Here is a 19,963-nt window from a genome sequence, read left to right on the forward strand (position 1 = left end):
GCAAAGCTTCCCCTACAAATTTTGGGGTAAACCAGAACTTAACAACAAAGCATTCATCATCTCTTTTAGAGTTCGGTTTTTGCGTTCCGCAATACCGTTTGATTGAGGTGAATAAGGAGCCGTAGTTTGATGAATGATTACATGTTCAGAACAGAAACCTTCAAAAGGTGATTCATATTCACCTCCTCTATCACTCCTTATAGCCTTAATCTTTTTGCTTAGTTGATTTTCAACTTCATTTTTATAGTGTTTGAACACTTCAATTGCCTCATCTTTACTTCTCAACAAGTAAACATAACTATATCTAGTGCTATCGTCAATAAAAGTAATGAAATACTTTTTACCACCTCTAGTCTGCACGTACTTAAGATCACATATATCTGTGTGTATTAAGTCTAGAGGTTCAGTACTTCTTTCAATGGAATGAAAGGATGATCTGGTCAACTTGGATTCTACACAAGTTTCACATTTATGGTGTGGTTCTATTTTTAATTTTGGTATATAGTCCAAATTAATTAATCTACGCAAAGTATCATAATTAACATGTCCTAATCTACCATGCCATACATGTGAAGACTCAATCAAGTAAAATGTAAGATTCAACTTTATTGGCTTTTGGTATAATAGTAAAACAAGACATCCTAAAGAGCCCATCCTGGAAGATAGCCCTTTCCCACGAATACATCATTCTTAGTTAGTACAAATTTATCGAAACAAAGACTAACTTAAAGCCATTCTTGCTTTCGTGAAATGACCCGAAACCAAGTTCTTGAGAATGTCAGGCACATAGAGCACCTCATTCAGAGTTAGTTCCTTTCCAGAAGTCAACCTCATCACCACCTTTCCTTTGCCTTCAACCTTGGACGTAGAAGAGTTTCCCATAAAGAGTTGTTCTTCCTTTTCCACAGCATGATAAGTGGTGAACATCGACTTGTTGGAGCATATGTGGCGAGTAGCACCAGTATCCACCCACCATTCCCTTTCATTTCCAATCATGAGACATTCAGAAACCACAGCAGATAAGTTCATGTCATTAACATTGTTAGAAAGCGTGTCCATTGTCACATTGGCTTCAGTCTTTTGTTTCTTATACTTCTTTGGCTTGCGACATTCACTTGCCTTATGTCCAGCCTTCCCACAATTGTAGCACTTGCCCTTGAACTTAGTAGGCGTACTACTTCACACCTTGAGCTTTGTCTTGGTGCTTCCTCTTTCCCTTAGCACTTGATCCTTCCACAACATTGGCCTTTGCCACCATGGGATCCTTGCCCTTCTTCTCAGATAGGCGGTTATCTTCCTCTATCCTTAGACGGACAATCAGTTCTTCAAGATTCATATCTTTGCGTTTATGCTTAAGATAGTTCTTAAAATCCTTCTAAGATGGTGGTAATTTCTCAATCATAGCAGCCACTTGGAAAGATTCTCCTAGGGTCATTCCTTCAGCAATGACATCATGGAGGATTACTTGAAGTTCTTGGACTTGGCTTATGACGGTCTTACTATCCGTCATTTTGAAATCAAGAAATCTGCCAACTATGAATTTCTTCATGCCAACATCTTCACTCTTGTATTTCTTGTCCAACTTAATCCCAAACTTCCTTAGCGCCTCTTGAACACACTATACACATTGTATAATGAGTCAGCCAACCCACTAAGGACGTAATTTCTACACAAGAAATCAGCATGAAACCAAGCATCCTTGGCCAAAACCTTCTCCTTGTCGGTTTCATCAGGGCTTACATCAGGAGCCTTATCCCATAGAAACCTTGCCAAGTTCAGGGTAGTCAGATAGAAGAGCATCTTCTTTGCCCGGTAAATAAGTTCCATTGAACTTTTCAGGCTTCTCCCCATGAGGAACAGAATGGGAAACAGCAGTAGGAACAGTAACAACAGGAGTAACTAGTGGTGTTGCCATATTCTGAAATATAACTACACTTTGTTATTTCCTTAAACCAAAAAAGAAAAGAAAAACGAAAACAAATTCTGTTCGTAAAGAAGAAGAAGAAAAGAAAATCTGTCTTAAGTTGTTAGGAATATACAACTTAATTGTACTTACTCTTTACCAATTACCAAACTATACAAACCTTTTGTCTTGTAAGTGTCTTGTACTTTTAATTAAATCCGAGCCTAGTGTAGATACACTATGTCCTTAAGACAGATTTTCCCCTCACGCGGTGCTTGAAGGTTGATGGGAAACTATCTCCCAAGATAGAACGGATTTCCTTCTATAGAAAGCTAGCACTTCAATTCTATGGAGACTCGATGAACACAACATAGTATTTGACTAAGAACGGAGGGAGAAGAGAAAGATCGAACTCGCGTGTGATCGGTGTATTTTTCTCTCCAAATTCATCCACTATTTATAGGTGAGTGGTGCCTTTTCAAAACAACACGGTGACTCTTGGAAAAAAAAGTAAGCAACTCTTTGAAAAGTCACATGTTTGAAAAGGACACACCATTTCGCATATAGCATCGTTTTCAACCGGTGCCTATTTCGAAGGTTGCACCTTTTCGCATGATGCACCAAGTTTCAAACCGGTGCACATTTCGAAGGTCGCACCTTTTCGCATAATGCAATTGCTTCAAACAAATGCATCATTTTGAAAAGGTTTTTCTCACATTACGCATCTTGTTTCAAGAAAAAACTCATTTCATCTTAAGTGGGGTAACTTGGGAGACAAACTACTCATTCATATTTAAATGGATTTGAGCAAATCATTTTTCTAACAAGACCATTGTGTCATTCTGTGTGGGTAGTGACCCCATACTGCGTTTTTCTAGAATAACTACATCGCCATTTAGAACACGACTCTTTTGGTTGCTTCAAGTGACAATCACCATGCTTCGTGGGCTTGAAAATTGACAATTTTATGAAGATGATTTGAAGAAATTGAAATTTGCGTAGATAAATTTTCAAGTAATTCGATCTACAGACGGTGTCAATGTAAAGGTAATAATTGGGTGTACCTTACATGTGTAGGAAATTTAGGGAAAATGATGTTGTGACTGAGTTCGAATGATCGAATCGCCTCACGATATCCAGTTCTCCGAGAACTCAATCAAGTCGATTAAGAGTTCAGATTAGAATTTGGTGATCGAATGATCGATCGCGAATGGAGAAGATCGAGAGTGGAGAAGAAGCATCGAATCCTCCTCCTCTTGTTTGAGAGTGGAAAGGAAATATATTGAATTCTCTCCCCCCCTTTGGTGCTCTATTGGTTAATGACATTTAGTATTGTATTGATGCACGTATTAATGTTCATTTTATAACCATTTGGTAACTCATGACTCTTGAGATGACCAATTGTAACGATCCACTATGTTAGTCTCAAGATATGATCAATGGCATTGAAACATGTCGCAAATATATTGATGACAATATATGTCCCTCACAACTCTCTATATGCACGAGTGAAAGAGATATAATAAAAAGAACTAATTAAGAAGTGGACAGAGTTTATCAAGTCCTAGCTTATTCATGTGTATTTTTGTTTGCTCTCATGTATCAAATACTGGACTACTGCAAAATGTTAACTCAAGAAAGCTTTCTTGACGGCAAGATTAAGAGATTGTATAGCTTGCATGTCTTTTAAACTAATGACATTAAGTATCAACCATAGTAATTTACTTTAAATTTTAATTATAATGAAATTTATTCATCCACCATGGCAGTGTCATCAAGGATTCATCTTGATTAATTATTTTTTAGCACCAAAAAAAGAAAAAAGACAATCAATGTTTAATTATCAAGGAGAGATTTATTGCCTTTCAAAAATATAATTTTTGGAGAAAGGTGATCCTATTCACATGAATGAAAATGTTTAAAATTTATTTTTTGAAAAATTACAAATAGTTGCAAGTCTTCTAACAAAAAAATTATTTCATTTAACGTCACCCGTTCAGTAAACAAGTACCAAAACTAGTAAATACATGAAATCTTGAGACATTTTGGAAAGATCAACACCGTTTGAAAGGGAGGGAGATGATTCTAACTGATATAGCTAACAAAGGAGGAAGGGTCGGGGGGAATTAAAACTTCTACATCTTCTTCTAGCATCCTAGTCACCTTTTTCATGGAAGGTCTTAAAGATGGGTCCTCCTGAATACACCATAGAGCAACCATGACAAGCCTCTCCAAACTCTTACCATCATATTTTGCTTCTTCGTCATTCAACACCAAAAGATGTAGTTCTTTCTGTACATAATATTCATATGCCAATTCTGACAGTACATCTATATCTTCATCCCCAACTTCTACTTCGACATTTTTTCTGCAACATATGATCTCTAGTAACATGATCCCAAAACTATAAACATCCACCTTAGCTGTGATTGGAATGGTCATGAACCACTCAGGAGCAACATACCCTCTGGTTCCCCGGATACCTGTATTAGTTCTAGTCTGATTACTCTTCAAAAGCTTGGCCAATCCAAAGTCAGATATTCTTGCCGCATAAGAGTCATCTAGAAGTATGTTCTGAGGTTTTATGTCACAATGGATAATTTGGGTGACGCATGCTTCATGTAGGTATTCCAATCCTCTAGCAATCCCAAGTGCAATTTGAGTTCTTTGGAACCAGCCGAGCCTTGAACTTCCGAATAGGAAGCTTTCTAAGGATCCATTTTTCATGAACTCGTATACTAGAATCCGGTCGCCTCCTCATCACAGAACCCTAGTAGTTGGACTAGGTTCTTGTGATTGGTTTTCCCAATTGCACTCACTTCTGATTTGAATTCCTTGTCGTTTCTTTCTACTACATTCTCCAACCTCTTAACAGCAACAAAATTTCTAGAACCTGATTTTAGCTCTCCTTTATAAACTGTGGAGAAGGCCTTTACCTAGTTCTTCATTGTACCCGTTCGTTGCTTCTTCTAGCTCTTTGTAAGTAAATGACAGCAGGTTTACTCCAAGTGTACAGGGATCTTGCAATCTTATATTTTGTTTTTTTGGTCGTGCACGATAGAAACCCAGCAAAAGAAATAGTAAGGTGAGAAGAGCACAACCGCCCAAAACTGTTATTACCGGCTGGAACCATTTGTTTTCTTTTTCATTCTTTCCATCCAAGACTACTGAAGGAACTTGTTGTGTGGAAAAATTACCTACTTTAATAAGAGCCTTTACATTAGAACCGTAATTCATGTAACCACGTGAAAGCGGGAATCTCTTCAACCAGCAACTCCCCTCGCGGAAAATTGCTACTGCACAGAAACAGTCATTCAGACAAGTTTCTCCGCACCAATTTTCATTGACAGACTTAAACCCCTCGTAATCACCGAATGGCCAATCTGTGCTAGGAACACTTCGCATCTCGAAACCATGGGTTATCCTTAAATCATTTTTCTCACAACTCTGTGATACGAAGTTTTGCTTGCATCCTGCGAAAGTATTTTGCGGATCTAAATAGTTATACCCAGGTGGGCACTCACATTCTGGCCTCTGAGCTTGGTTTATTCTGCAATAACTGTTAAACCCGCAAATTCCACTGCCATACCCCCGAAAGTTAGCTGCACAAATGTTTTCTGGTAGCGACCATGACGAAGACCAGGACTCAGGCCACCTTCCGTTGCTTGCGGATGTTCTTGGGTAGGTGTATTGCCTTAGAACCCCATCAAAATCGAGGGTGGCTCTTTGGTAGTAGTCTCTTGTTGAATCTGGTATCTCAGATGACAGATTAATGATGCTCCCATTCCTTAAAGTTAGATATATGTGCCCAGATTGGTTGAATACCAATCGCTGACCTGTATTTACAGTGTTACTGTCCCAATAAGCACCATTTCTAACTTCGGTAGGAAGAGCAATAGTGTACATGACAAGGTTCCTATTGTCTGCTTGTAGGCTAAACCCAAATCTCCCAAGTGTGTAGTTCTTCTCTGTTAGCCGAGAGGAGAGTTTATAGCCAGGCTCTAGTGTTTGGGTAGGCAAGAGGGTGTCAGTTGGATTATCAAAGCTTGCCCATACAACCGTGGAATCTGTAGTAGTCAGCACCAAATTTCCTGTGTTGAGTATTGCTGCACTGGCTACTTGGCTGTTATCCGTTAGTTGAGGTTTCCAGATCTCTGTTCCATTTTGGGTGCTCAGCAAAAGCACACCATTTGATGTTAACTGAATTTTAGCTCCTCGCTCCACTGGCTTTCCTTCGTTTGCAGTCCAAACTATGGTTTTGACAGGTACTGGTATTTTGGCATACCATATTGCCAGCAAAACTGACCTTGTTGGGGATGGAAACCAAAAGCAAATTCACCTGACTGAGACGTCCACTGTGGATTATCGTCAAGGTTAGATAGAGAAGAGCCCAAGGTTATATTTTTATAAGGTGATTGAGCTGATGTTAAGAGCGCAAGATGCAGTAATATTATTAGGAAGAAAATACTATGTAGCAAAGAAGCCATGGACCGAAGCAGCAGGCTGTTTGAAAGCTAAACTAAAAGGCTACGATATCAAGAAATGTTTCTAGTTATTTGTTGAATGAGTTTAGAAGAGTTGCTAAATTAGTGTTGAAAAAGAGAGGAAGTGACGAGAACAAACTTTGGGACAGTTCATAAAGGACTAGAGCCTAGAGCTGCTATATATTAAGCCGAAACAGAAATGCAACATTTTGAAGGGCAGAGGACCGAAGCTTTTTTTGTTTGTTTTTTTTAAATTTGATGAAGATTTTTTTTGTGAAGTTGCGGTCTGAACTGCTTTGGACGTAGTTCGGTCCTAAGCGCTGAGGACCGAAGGCTTTCTGACTTTTCTCCATTTGAAGTGCATGGAAAGCGCGTTAGATAAAAGCCGCCGACTTTTCTTAGAGTTTTCTTCACGTCAATTCAAGATTTCTATCGAGTCTTTATACACTTTTCTGTAGAATGGTTCAGCCTGTCTTAGACCTGGAAGTAGCTTAGAAATTATGATTGTAAAAAAGTCGGTATGATTTTCCAATTGAATGAATTTAGGCCACTTAATAGTTTTCCTGTTTAAGAAGTTTACTCGGACTGAACTGTCGTGAATAAATGCTCAATTGAACCTTCCATTGTCGAAATTTATATTTGTAATGGTAAATGTCATATCCTGAGTATCGATACATATTTATATTTATTTGAAATATAATGATAAATATTAAATAAAATTGTTACATATACAAAACTAGAATTTAACCCGTGGCTATGCCACTCGAGTCATTATGGGTGAATCTAGCAAAATAAAATCGTGTCAATTTATTATTTTAACCCCAATTTTATTGGGAAAAAATCAAGAGTGTTTCTATTGCTTTTTTACATTTAATTAAATTGAACTATTGTGCGTCATACATGTTCAATTTCACACGGCAATATGCCTATAAGTGCTTCAAATCCCATGTTATTGCAACAAACTAATGTGTTTCACACAGTTGCGAAACCTCAACCCAAGAATAAACAACATGCCTCACATGATCCAAGAATAAACATGATGCATGATCATTCTAATAAAACCAATGACTCAACAATTAGTAAGCTATATCTTTGAGGTTAGGCAATCATTTTTTTAAGTTTAACGGCGGCAGAGCATGTACAAACCTTCAGTTTCAATATTGATAATGTGGATTTTCACTTGCAACAATTAGTCTCAAGGATCCCATAAATCCCATAAGTAACTAAAACATATCCACCTAATTCAATAGAAAAAACTTGGAAAAATAGAGTTAACATTTTGATTAAAACATGAGCACATATTCTGACACATACAACACTTTTAGAAAATGTAAGAACTAAATATGTGAGAAAGAAAATAAAAGAAAAAATACATTCAACAGGAGCATCTTATAGGTTTCATAATATCTATTATAAAAAAATATAGTTATTGTCTCAATATATGACCAAAAAATCAGGTTGTCATCGTTGGCAGAATTGGCATGATGTGTGCATTTGGTTTTCTTTCATAAAAATTTGTCACTCAAGTGCCTGTGACAAAAACGAACTATATATTAGAAATCAATGATACAACACTATCATTGCAACTAATAAGAAAATCTCATATAATTGCAACTATAGTATGTAACCATTATCAAACAATTTCAAACAGTCGAAGTCACGACTCTTGGGAAAGCAAATATCAAGTGATTGCTTGAGCACTATGGTATATCAATGTATATAGTCATATGCATGTGCTGGCTTCAAGTACTAACATGTCTAACACTATACGTTCAAAGGTCCTGAAGCAAAGACAGTGATGAGTAATAAAAATCTAAAATAGTATCTTATGTCAAAATCATTAAAACCGGAAGTTCAAAATCATAGATCATCAAAGATTTACCAAAACAAAAGGGGACATACTGAATTTTATAGTTGTGCATATTGCTTACCTACAATAATTTGAATTTGAGTAGATCGATTTATGCAAATACCAAAATCAGTAAGAACGAAGAAGAAAAATTTACGTGAAATACCAAAATAAGTAGGAAGAAGAACATATAAGTGCCTAACAATAATTCTCTAAAAAAATTCTCTAGAAAGGATACATATTAAGTAGAGAAAAGATAATGGTAATACTCATGATGACACAGTACTTGCCGAATTTGAAAGCTGACCTTTGTTATTGTAGTTTGTGTTCGAGCTAAATGTTTGTGTTAGGCAAGCTAATACTTGGAGGAATATGCCACATTCACCTAGCTGATTTTTCAATAGAGTATATATGGGACTTATAGAAAACTAATCCAACCAATTCAGTAGTCAACAGATTCATTAGAAAAGTAAAATACTAATAAAATTATGTCAGTTGTACCTCCAATTCGTTTTTTTTTTTTACTTTTGTAAAATTAAATATATTGAGACATAGAGTTCTACTGGAACTAAACCGGCCATAAAGCTACATGATAAAATAGGTATTAGAAATTTCAATGCATGTTCACTCTAGAATACTAATACAAATAAATTTAGAAAATTGAACATAGTGTCACAACACTCTAGCTAAAATTGCTATTCAACTATGTGCTCTGCTCAGTCTCAGTGTGGCTGAGTTCTTTTCCTCTCTCCATCCTTACCCGCTTTTTAAAAAATAATAATAATGTTAGAATCTAGTATGCAACCGAGACAATTCCCAAAACAGTAAACTATAATTCTTTCAATTACACAGGATTAAACAAAGAGAACTAAAAAAAAGTATTTGAAGATCAAAGAACCACAAAGAGAGTACCCGTTATCTCCACCATTTGAAGAAGGTTACTGAAGAAGTATTGAAAGAGTTGAATTTGGAGTGTACGTTTTTTTAGGAGTGTTTTTTTTTTGCGTGAAGAAAAGGAAATATAGGGTTTTTTTTTTACCTTAAACTAATGATTGCGTTTGGAGATCCTTGTGCTCAAACATGAGAGGGCGAGAAGGAGTGTGCCACCAAGGTGTTAGCTTACTGGTTTGGAAGAAGAAAGGGTTGGCGAACTCGTGATGAAGAGGAAAAAGTGAAAGAAAGAAAGGGTTTTCCACTTTTGTTTTTGGCAAACTTTTTCTTTTTTATTTACAGTTTTTCTTTTGGGAATTTTTAGTAAGTGGGACTCTTACAAAGAACCACAAAAAGAGTACCCGTTATCTCCACCATTTGAAGAAGGTTATTGAAGAAGTATTGAAAGAGTTGAATTTGGAGTGTTTTTTTAAGAGTGTTTTTTTTGTTTTTGCATGAAGAAAAGGAAATATAAGGTTTTTTTTTTACCTTAAACTAATGATTGCGTCTGAAGATCCTTGTGCTCAAACATGAGAGGGCGAGAAGGAGTGTGCCACCAAGGTGTTAGCTTACTAGTTAGGAAGAAGAAAGGGTTGGCGAACTCATGAGGAACAGGAAAAAGTGAAAGAAAGAAAAGATTTTCCACTTTTGTTTTTGGCGAACTTTTTCTTTTTTATTTACAGTTTTTCTTTTGGGAATTTTTAGTAAGTGGGACTCTTAAAAGAAAGTGGTTCATGGCCGTAAGATCTCCCAAAACTATTTTCTCCCTGACCACTTGATATAAACACATAAAAAACCAATCTGCTTTATTATATAGATATCGTAAAATATCCCAAAATATTGTAAAATATTCATAAATATCGTAAATATCACAAATATCACTAAAATATCGTCAATATTTGCAGTCGTATATATCTCTGAACATATCGTAATATTTATATCTTTCTTTGAAATTTGGATAGATATTGACAAATATAGCGATATTTTGTACTATGGATTGGTATACATAATAGAAAACTCCACTAATTCATGAGCCAATTTATCATTGTTGACTGAATGGGTCCCTGCGGTAAATTTAAAACAAGTTAACGTCCTTTGCAAGGAGTCAAGGACTGAAAAAATTACATCTCTATATTGTCATTCATTCATGTTCTCCACCCATTTGTGTTGGTACTTAGAATGAAGGCCAAATATTTTGATGTCGGGCGATATATCGGACCCCAAAAACTGATATATATCGGTCGACATATATTATTTTGTTGACCGGTCAAAATTTTGTTTTTTATGTCGATATATCAGAAAATATTGGAAATATCGTCAATTATATTAGAAATATCGTTGATATATTAATAAAAATCGGTCAAAGATTGGTCAAAATCAACAATCTATATCAAATATATTGTATATATCGATCGATATATATATCGATAGGGAAAATATGATAGGATACAAAATGTGTCAATATATCGGGTACCTAAAAAATCGAGATATATCGGCGATATTTTGGTCCTTGCTTAGAAGCTTAGAATTGATGATTTATAACCTAAATCAGATCTCCAAGTCTTGAGGTCAATAGGACAGTCATGCCTTTAATTCCAAATATCTTTTGAAATGGATTGATTACATTTCAGAGCATGTGTGACCTACCAAATGGAGAAACTAGATGATGTTATAGGTGTTCGTTTGCAGCAAGTTAGGCAATGTTAGGCTACCGGTACCTTGCAGCTGAGAGTCTGAGACCCTTGGTTACATGATGCAGTTCAGGTGGAAGTTGCTAAGTTCAATCCGGCCAATGTCATTCTTCAACCCAATTCGCATAGATCCTCACTCTTATTTCATCTTGCATAAGACCTAGGGGCGCAACAAACTAACTTCTACTTTGCCAATATCTCCAACGAGGTTTTTTTTGGCTAAAAATAAGAGCATTCATGTTAGTTTTGACCAATATTCAACTTTAAATTAAAACAAATTGTGACGGCTGACACTTGTAGGAAATCCGAAGGTATACTTATCATTTCAGGATTTTGGCCAACTTTATATTAGGTTGCCCTATGCGGCAACACTTTTAAAGGGATACGATAACTTGCATCCAAAGGCATTCCTCTAAGTGTTCCAATTCTCCAAAGACATCAGGATTCCCTTCACCGCCACTCTCCCCCTGAAGGGAAGACTGAGAAACTCCCTCTGAGTAATACGGGTCTAATTCATGGAATGAGACATCAAGCGATATATACATCTTGGCAGTAATCGGATCATAACACCTATACCCTTTCTGAAACTCTGCATAACCCATAAAAATACACTTCTTCGCACGAGGATCAAATTTACTTCGTTCTGGTTGTGGGATATGAACATAAGTTGTACATCCAAACACCCAAGGCTCCAAGTTAGGCATAGATGGGATGGACAACAGTGTATGGAGTTTCTGATAAGGATTATGGAACTCAATTACCCGTGAGGGAGTACGGTTGATAACATAGGCTGTTGATTTTACTGCTTCACCCCAATAGGATCGAGGTACATTCATGCCAAACAAGGAAGCACGAACAACCTCCAACAACTGCCTGTTCTTTCGTTCGGTTAAACCATTTTGTTGGGGGGTACCAAAATTGGAGGTTTGATGACGAATTCCAATTAATCGGCAAAATTCAGACATGAGGCCATTCACAAATTCTCCACCATTATCAGACTGAAAGACCCTGATAGATTGTTGATACTGCATCACCACCATTTTGTAAAAATCAGTAAACATCCCATATACATCACTTTTGTTTTTCAATAACGACACCCACGTCATGCGAGTGCAATCATCAATAAAAGTCACATAATATCTAGCTCCAGAAAATGAAGAAACTTTGGCAGGACCCCAAACATCATAATGAATTTTCATAAAAGAAATAGGACATCTATTAATACTTGGTGAATATGAAATACGGTGGCTCTTGGCCAGTTCACAAATGTCACAATGAAACTCAGACTCACTAACAACTGAAAATAACTGAGGTTGCAACCTCTTCAAATAACTAAAAGATAGATGACCTAACCTACGATGCCATAACCACACAACTTCTTTTGCATTCTCGACCCTATTGACTTGATTAGCTTGCCCCAGAAAATTCTTTTGTTTCTCGCCAGTTTCTGTCAAATCCAGGTAGTACAATTTCCCTTTATAACACCATAACCAAGAATCTGTCGAGTTAGAATGTCCTGAAAAATACAGAAAGATGGATAGAATGTCACAGTACATGCAAGTGCGAGGATAATTTGACAAACAGACGATAGGTTATAGGCAAGGGATGGAACAACTAAGACAGATTCAAGAGTGAGGGTTTTAGATAACTTAATAGACCCTTCTCTACTAACCGGAGTTGGAGTACCATCAGTAGTAGAAACAGCGGTCTGAGGTGAAGTTCTAAGACATTTCACAAGGTTAGGGTCATTTGTCATATGGTCAGATGCACCTAAATCAATTATCCATGTACTATTCGAAATAACCTTACCATTCATACCTGATTGTGCAACTCTAGCCGAAGCATTGTCTCCATTCACAACATTAGCAATGGCGGCCTTGCTTAAATTCTTTCGTGGCCTCTTTTAGAAGTCCCACCAATCAGGATAACCAATCACTTCATAATATCTCTCCTTGCTATGACCCAAATCTCCGCAAACACCACATTTTTTATCTGCCCAAGGATTTGATTTACCTTTAGGATGGCGTGGAGGACCAGAAAAACCTGGAGGAGTTGTCTTGCTATGAGCGACCAAGACGGAGGATTCGGTTGATCTGAGCGCCCATGGCTGTTTCTTCTCGGTGTACCTTACGAATGTAAGCATAGTTTTGTTCCAAGGAAAATTTAGGTTCTTTCCGAAGGATCTCTCCACGCACCTGATCATACTCCTGATCTAATCTACGTAAAAACATATGAACACGCATTCTGGACATCGTGGACGTTTCATGGACTACAGCTTCAACATTGTTATTTTGGGAGGTCACCCTCTGATCAATCTCCTGGAACATAGCCACCAATTTGTTGTAATAGGAAGGAATAAGTCTCCCATTCTGCTTCGCTTCAAAGCACTTCGTATTTAATTCAAAAATTCGAGTTTCATCAGAGTCATCATAGAAAGTCTTCTCCACAGCCTCCCAAATATCTTTTGCAGCAGGAAGACGAATATAACGGTTCATAAGAGAAATCTCCATAGAATCAATAAGCCAGCTTTTTATCTTTTCATTATCTGTTGCCCAACCTTCATATTCGGACGAATTCATAAGCGGCTCAATCTTTGCGCCAGTCAAATAACCAAGCTTTCCCCTTGCTCCAATCCGCATCCGCATGAGAGGAGCCCAGATGGTATAGTTGGACTCATCTAATGGAACCGTTTTGGGAACGTTGAGTTGTCTTGTGGGGGGTGTAGTGGTGATGAATGATGCTTGAAGAATTGTTGTCAGATCCAGCCATTGCAGAGAAAAAAAAACGAAAAATTTGGGTTTTAGGTTTAGGGTTTGGAAAAAATTTGGGTTTAAGATTCAAGGATTCAAGGATGGTTTGATTAATGGTTGTAATACGCAGCGGATTTCAATGGTTTGGCTCCGATACCATGTAGAACCAGAGGATTCAATTCAATTCAGCGTGTATTTACTTTATTGAATTCTAAAAAGATTACAATTGTTTATATAGAGTTTACAAAATAGAAAACAACACAATTCGGTGGCTTGAGAAACACGGGGCGTGGGTCGCGCTCAATTCACTGGACATCGGTAATGCCTGAGGCGCAGTCGCGCTCCATCAGGCTTTATCTTGAGCGCAGTTCGCGCTCTATACAAAAAAAACTATATACAACTTTCTACAATAAGTTGCTGCTTGCATTGGGAATGCTCTAAGCCACAATAATGTCACCCATCCGTTGTCTATTTCTCGACAAATTTGGAAACTAATCATGCGAAATCCGATGAGAGGATATATCATTACAACCATAGTGATAGGAACATATAGGAGCTGAGACTCCATAACCTTCTCTCCTGAAATATCTCTCAATCTTACTTGTATTTTAAATGTACTATTATCTTGTAATTCCCAAGTATCGGGAAGAGACTTATCATGTACAGTTTATAAATATAACATGGAACACCACTGAAAACTCAAGTGGTTTGAAACCATCTTTGTATAAACCTTTATGGTATCAAGAGCTTATACATCCAACGATTTCCTACAGCTATTTTTTTTACCTCTCATCAATTTAATCACAATAGAAGGAAACAACTCAAACTCAAATGCTAGTGTCGTAGTACCTAGCTTGTCGGGATTCATATCAATCAAACTAGACATAATGTCACGCCCCGAATTTCGACAGAATTCGGAAAAACATGATTTGTTCCCGACTCTTCGATTTCCGAGGTGTGATGCACTCTCCACTTCCAAAAACCCATAAACAGTTAAAAAAAATACAGATAATTCAAAACCAATAAAAATTTCAATTAAACAAATGTCCTCTTCATTACAAAAATTCACAAATAAGATTAGGTTACAAATCTCTTTTCAATAACTCTTTAATTAAAATTACAAATGAAAATACATAAAACATTGTCTAGACTGAAAATCTATATCACCTCAAGGGAAAACAAAACACATCCTGAGATGCAACGCTAACGCAAACCACAAGCAGCAACTAATCTTCTTCAACACTAAACCTGTAAAGACTTATCAACTATGTTCATTTAATGAACACACCCGATAAACAAACATGCAAATCGGTCAAGATTATAAACAATCTTTGGTGTGAGTAGCCCTAAAATACAACATATAATTATACATATATATACTTTCGATCCATAAGGCGGTTAGTTCCTCCATCGAGGCGCCTTAACTTTCAACGACTAATATAACATCCTTAAGCACAATAATTAAGGCAGGTAGTTCCTCCACTGAGGCGCCTTAACTTCCCACTAACCACCCAACAAACTATACACATAATAAATAAGGCATGTAGTTCCTCCATCGAGGCGCCTTAGGTTCGAACCAAACAAATAACCAACCAAGCATATTATCATAATTAGATTATTTCAGGTTTTCTTTGTGTCTCTATAATCACGTCGTATCTATGTCTTACCTAGTTTCCCTGTCTACCACAATCGCTACCCAACGCCAAACATCTACATCCACATGCCTCCCCTTACATAATAAACCACTCCGTGCGTAACCACCACGGCGAGATGCGCACACCGGTGAATCCTCACCGCGGAAGCCATTATGTAAAATCTTGCGCCACTATTCGCATAAAATATTAGCATCTCGTTCTATTTTGCGAATAATCAAATCAAAGCCACTATTAACTCGCCCGAAAAGGGCCATTCAAACTTCTTGAAGCGCCGGAAGGCCAATCACATTACTTACCCGAAGGCCATTCAGATTAAGCGAAGCGCCGGAAGGGCCAAATCACATGAGTTGTGGTAGCTGGGTTCTAGGATTTTCGTTACGTAGTTTATTCAAGTGTCATACATTAATGACTCATAAAAATTCCACTATATCACGTGCAGGTCAAATACCTTATTGTACTAAGCCACAATATTTAGAAATATCTCAACTATATCTCATAACTATTTTCATTCTTTCACGTCTTGATATATTATTAGCTACTTCACACTCGGGGAAAATATTCACCAATACTATACTACCTCATAGTAGCATCTCACATATATAATAATGGAGTGTTTATACATTTATTTCTCCAAAACTATTGCATTTAATATATATATACCAACATATTCTATAACGTCACCATTGCTTCAAACGTATCGCATACATTTTTATTATAGCATATTAGGAATATAATGTCTCCTAACATCTCAATATCGTCACGTGTCAAAATACACAACATCAATATCAAATCTTTCTTAGATAATGATAACCAAATTTATACAAGCTTCCACAGCATTTTAGCATTTGATTTGTCCATACAATATACAACATAAAATGTAGCACAATAAAACAGTCAAAAGTCCACAATCAAAGCCCAATATTTATATGCTTTACACACTACTCACGTCAAATCTTAAGTAGATAATGACAAACAAAGTTATACAATTTACGATAATATTTTATTACTACATTTGTCCATATAATCAAATGTGTGAAAAACTGGAAAAAAAAGTCAACATTTCATAGTCAACGGTCAAAGTCAACATGTCCTGGTCAAAGTCAAACTGTCGTTTCCATGTTCGACAGGTTCAGGATCATAGTCATGGTTCATAAATTAAGGCAAAGGTCATGGTTCATGGGCTCATGGCTAAGGTCATGGTTCGGACCCAACTGGCCAAGCACAAACCTTAGAACCCAAAAGTCTCAATGTTGAAAGACCCATTTGGATCTCTATTAAGTCCTATGGACTGGCCCCAAACAAAAGAGATGAAACTGGCCCATAGAATTTTATCTGGAACTGGCCCAACCCACTAATAGGTTTCGGCCCAAGAACAAATGGGAGAAGGCCCAAACAAAACAAACATAGAACTGGCCCAACATAACTAATTTGGTCCGGCCCCTAACAACTTAACTAAAATCCGGCCCAACCAAACAATAAGGGGTTTGGCCCAACCAATTTAAACTTGCTAAGGCCCAAGGCCCAACCCGAAGTTTACTGTTCATCTTCTCCAACAGCCTCCACCACCAGCCCAAATCGACCACCTCCAGCCACCACTAATCCCCACTCGTCCCAACCAAATCGAAAATGACGAGAATGAAAAACCACACAATATTTACAAAACCGAAACCCTCAAATCAATCAATATATATCTTCTTCAAAACTAGATCTAGAATAATTTCGAACCGCCATTAATGGCTTCCACCACCTTTCAACAGCCCCATCCACATTCCAACATGTACTTCTCATTTATTTAAGACCCTTCAAGGCAATTTAGTCATGTAGAAAATTAAACTATAGAGTAAATGTCGTCAGTAGCACAAAAGCAAAACTTCTCATATATATATCTAAGGCACTTCAAGCCAATCAAAGTCCTGTAGACCATCAGTAGTTATATCCACACCATTACAATTGAAAATCTCATCTTCTGACAACCAAAGTACTTTAAGTCAATTTAAAACAAGTGGTTTGGCACTAAATAAATATACTCATCACCACATGAAATCAGAAAATAAAAAGAAGCTTGGCGTCTGTAGCTACCCTTACATTATACAAATTCCAAAGTCGATAACTTAACCGCCTACTACCATATTTAAGAATTTGGGAAGTTCATTAAAACAACTGATAACTCACAGACCGCATGCAACCATATATATAGCAAAAAGACTCTTGAACATCAAACATCGGTAACACAAAAACCCAAACTTCCCGTACATTTATATAGCTATCTATATGTTACTTCAAGCTATTCAAGACTTCCACACTATTACCATCAAACATCTACGCATACTCAAGAAACCCATCATTCAAAACTAAATCTTGGCGTCATTATATCATGCATGGCTTTAAGAAACTTAATATATATTCATCTTATAGTTCCAAATAAACTAACTTAAACCATTAACTAATAAAATCAGTTGGTAATCTATTCAGATTTAAAAAGAATAAAATTTAGACTACTCACTTTACGTAACAGCTCGACGAATCTCTCCTAATCCGAGTCGTCGTGCTCCAACGCTCGAAAGCAAACAAGCTTTCATCTCCGCCTCCATTTTTAATATTTTTTTATTCTTAAAACCCTATTTTTCATAACAATGTGTTTATATACTTGGGTTCGAAACCCAAGCCCAACACAGACTCGGGCCCAAAAATCAGGCCCACGTACCCCGAATCCAATCAAATCAATTTTAAATAAATAATTAAATTAATTAATAAATAATTAAATATGTATTTTAAAAATACGGGCGTTACACATAACCAATTATCCATTATGGTTGGCTCAGATTTCTCCTATTCTGAAGAGCAAAAACTTCATGGGTATTGCTGATGGTACCACTAAGTGTCCGTCGAAATTTAAACTGGGAGAAAATGGTGTTCCAACAATAGAGGAAGATCCTACATATGTTGAATGGCAGCAGAAATATCAAATGATTTTAGGCTAGATCAATAATTCGTTGACTCCAATAGTTTTACCGACTGTTGCTCGCTCAAAATCTTCACATGAATCATGGGTCTCACTAGAGAAAAGGTATGCTTCTCGGTCTCACAATCGCATTATGCACTTATGAAATGGCTATTTACCACTAAAGGAGACGGTCTTTCCATTATTGAATTTGTGGATAAAATTAACCGCATTGCCGATAATCTTGCTCTTCTTTGGAAAACCGGTTGACGATGATGATATTATTTCTATTATTATGAACAATGTTGGACTTACTTATGAAGCTATTGTTAGCTCTGCTGAAGCAAGAGACACTCGCTCCGATTTCTTATGACGATCTTGTAGCTCTTCTTCTTGGTCTTTGAAATGCGGTTCAAAGCTCAAAACACTCTTGCTATAGAGACTACACCAACTACACTATATACTCCTTAGTTTCACCTAACACAAAACGTGGGCCGAGGCTTTCACAGAGTACTTTCTCGAGAGGTCGTTAGTCGCCATTCACTAGCACATGTCTTTAATCTTTGCCAACAATGGTCCCGCAATAGCTAATGGGGATACTCCCATATGCTAGATCTACAATAGACCAAGGCACACCGCAATTGATTGCTATGAACGCATGAATCAGCGTATGAAGAAGCTAGTACCTACTCGAGAAAGTCGATCTATATGGTAGCCATTAATTGGACAAGCATTACCTCCTACCGTTGGTAATGGTGCTCCAACCACATGGATTACGATACCGGGGCCTCAAACCACATCACAACAGATTTGGCTAATCTTGCTATTCATGATGAGTACCAAGGGAAAGAACAAGTTCTTTGTGGGGTAATGGTGCGGGTTTGGATATTACACATATTGGCTTATCCCGATTTCCCATAATTCTTCTTCATTTAAATTAAACAACATTCTTCATTGCCCTAATGTCTCTACTAATCTTTTATCCGTTCATCAATTTACACGTAACAATAACTATTTTTGTTTTTCTTCCGATTGTTTTTATGTGAAGGATCTCGAGTTGGGGAAGACGCTTTTCCGTGGAAAAAGTAAAAATGGATTGTATCAATTAAACATCCACAGTCAAATCTCCACCAAAACAGTTAGTCCATTTTGCGTTTTAGGTGTTCGTGTTCTTTGCCTGAAGTTTGACATTCTAGGCTTGGTCATCCAGCTTTGAATACACTTTTGCATCTTGTTTCCAATAAAAGTTTGCCTATTCAAGGATCAAACTCCGTGTCTTTTTGTAATTCATATATTTTAGGAAAAAGTGTCAAGTTACCATTTCAATTATCTGATTCCGTTGCTAAGAATCCTTTAGAGTTAATTCATTCCGATGTTTGGTGTTCTCCAATTGCCTCCATCAAAGGTTCCAAATACTATGTTTTGTTTGTGGACAATTTTTCATGGTATTCATGGATTTTTCCTATGCATTTTAAACATGAAGTGTTTAATATTTTTATGAAATTTAAATTGCTTGTTGAAAATCTTTTCTCCACCAAAATCAAAGCCTTCCAATCTGATGGAGGAGGTGAGTATACCAAACATTCTTTTCAAGATTTTTTAGCCAACCATGGCATAAGTTTTCGATCATCTTGTCCAGGCCATCCAGAGCAAAATGGACTAGCCGAACGAAAACATAGGCATATTGTTGAAACTGGTCTTACTCTTCTTGCTCATTCTCAAATGCCTGTTACATATTGGCCCTGGGGTTGATGTTTTCA

At 37.0% G+C, this 19,963-nt stretch overlaps 1 pseudogene across 1 annotated transcript; it reads right to left on the bottom strand.

The window, feature by feature from the left end:
• Window positions 1-3,862: 3,862 nt before the first annotated feature.
• On the bottom strand, window positions 3,863-6,643 carry LOC147484333 (G-type lectin S-receptor-like serine/threonine-protein kinase LECRK3; annotated as a pseudogene). The gene has a single exon (XR_015206174.1). The product of XR_015206174.1 is annotated as a G-type lectin S-receptor-like serine/threonine-protein kinase LECRK3 (transcript).
• Between the last annotated feature and the right edge of the window lie 13,320 nt (window positions 6,644-19,963).

This window comes from Coptis chinensis, chromosome 8, assembly GCF_015680905.1.
Source record: "Coptis chinensis isolate HL-2020 chromosome 8, ASM1568090v1, whole genome shotgun sequence".
NCBI classification, from domain to species: Eukaryota; Viridiplantae; Streptophyta; class Magnoliopsida; order Ranunculales; family Ranunculaceae; genus Coptis; species Coptis chinensis.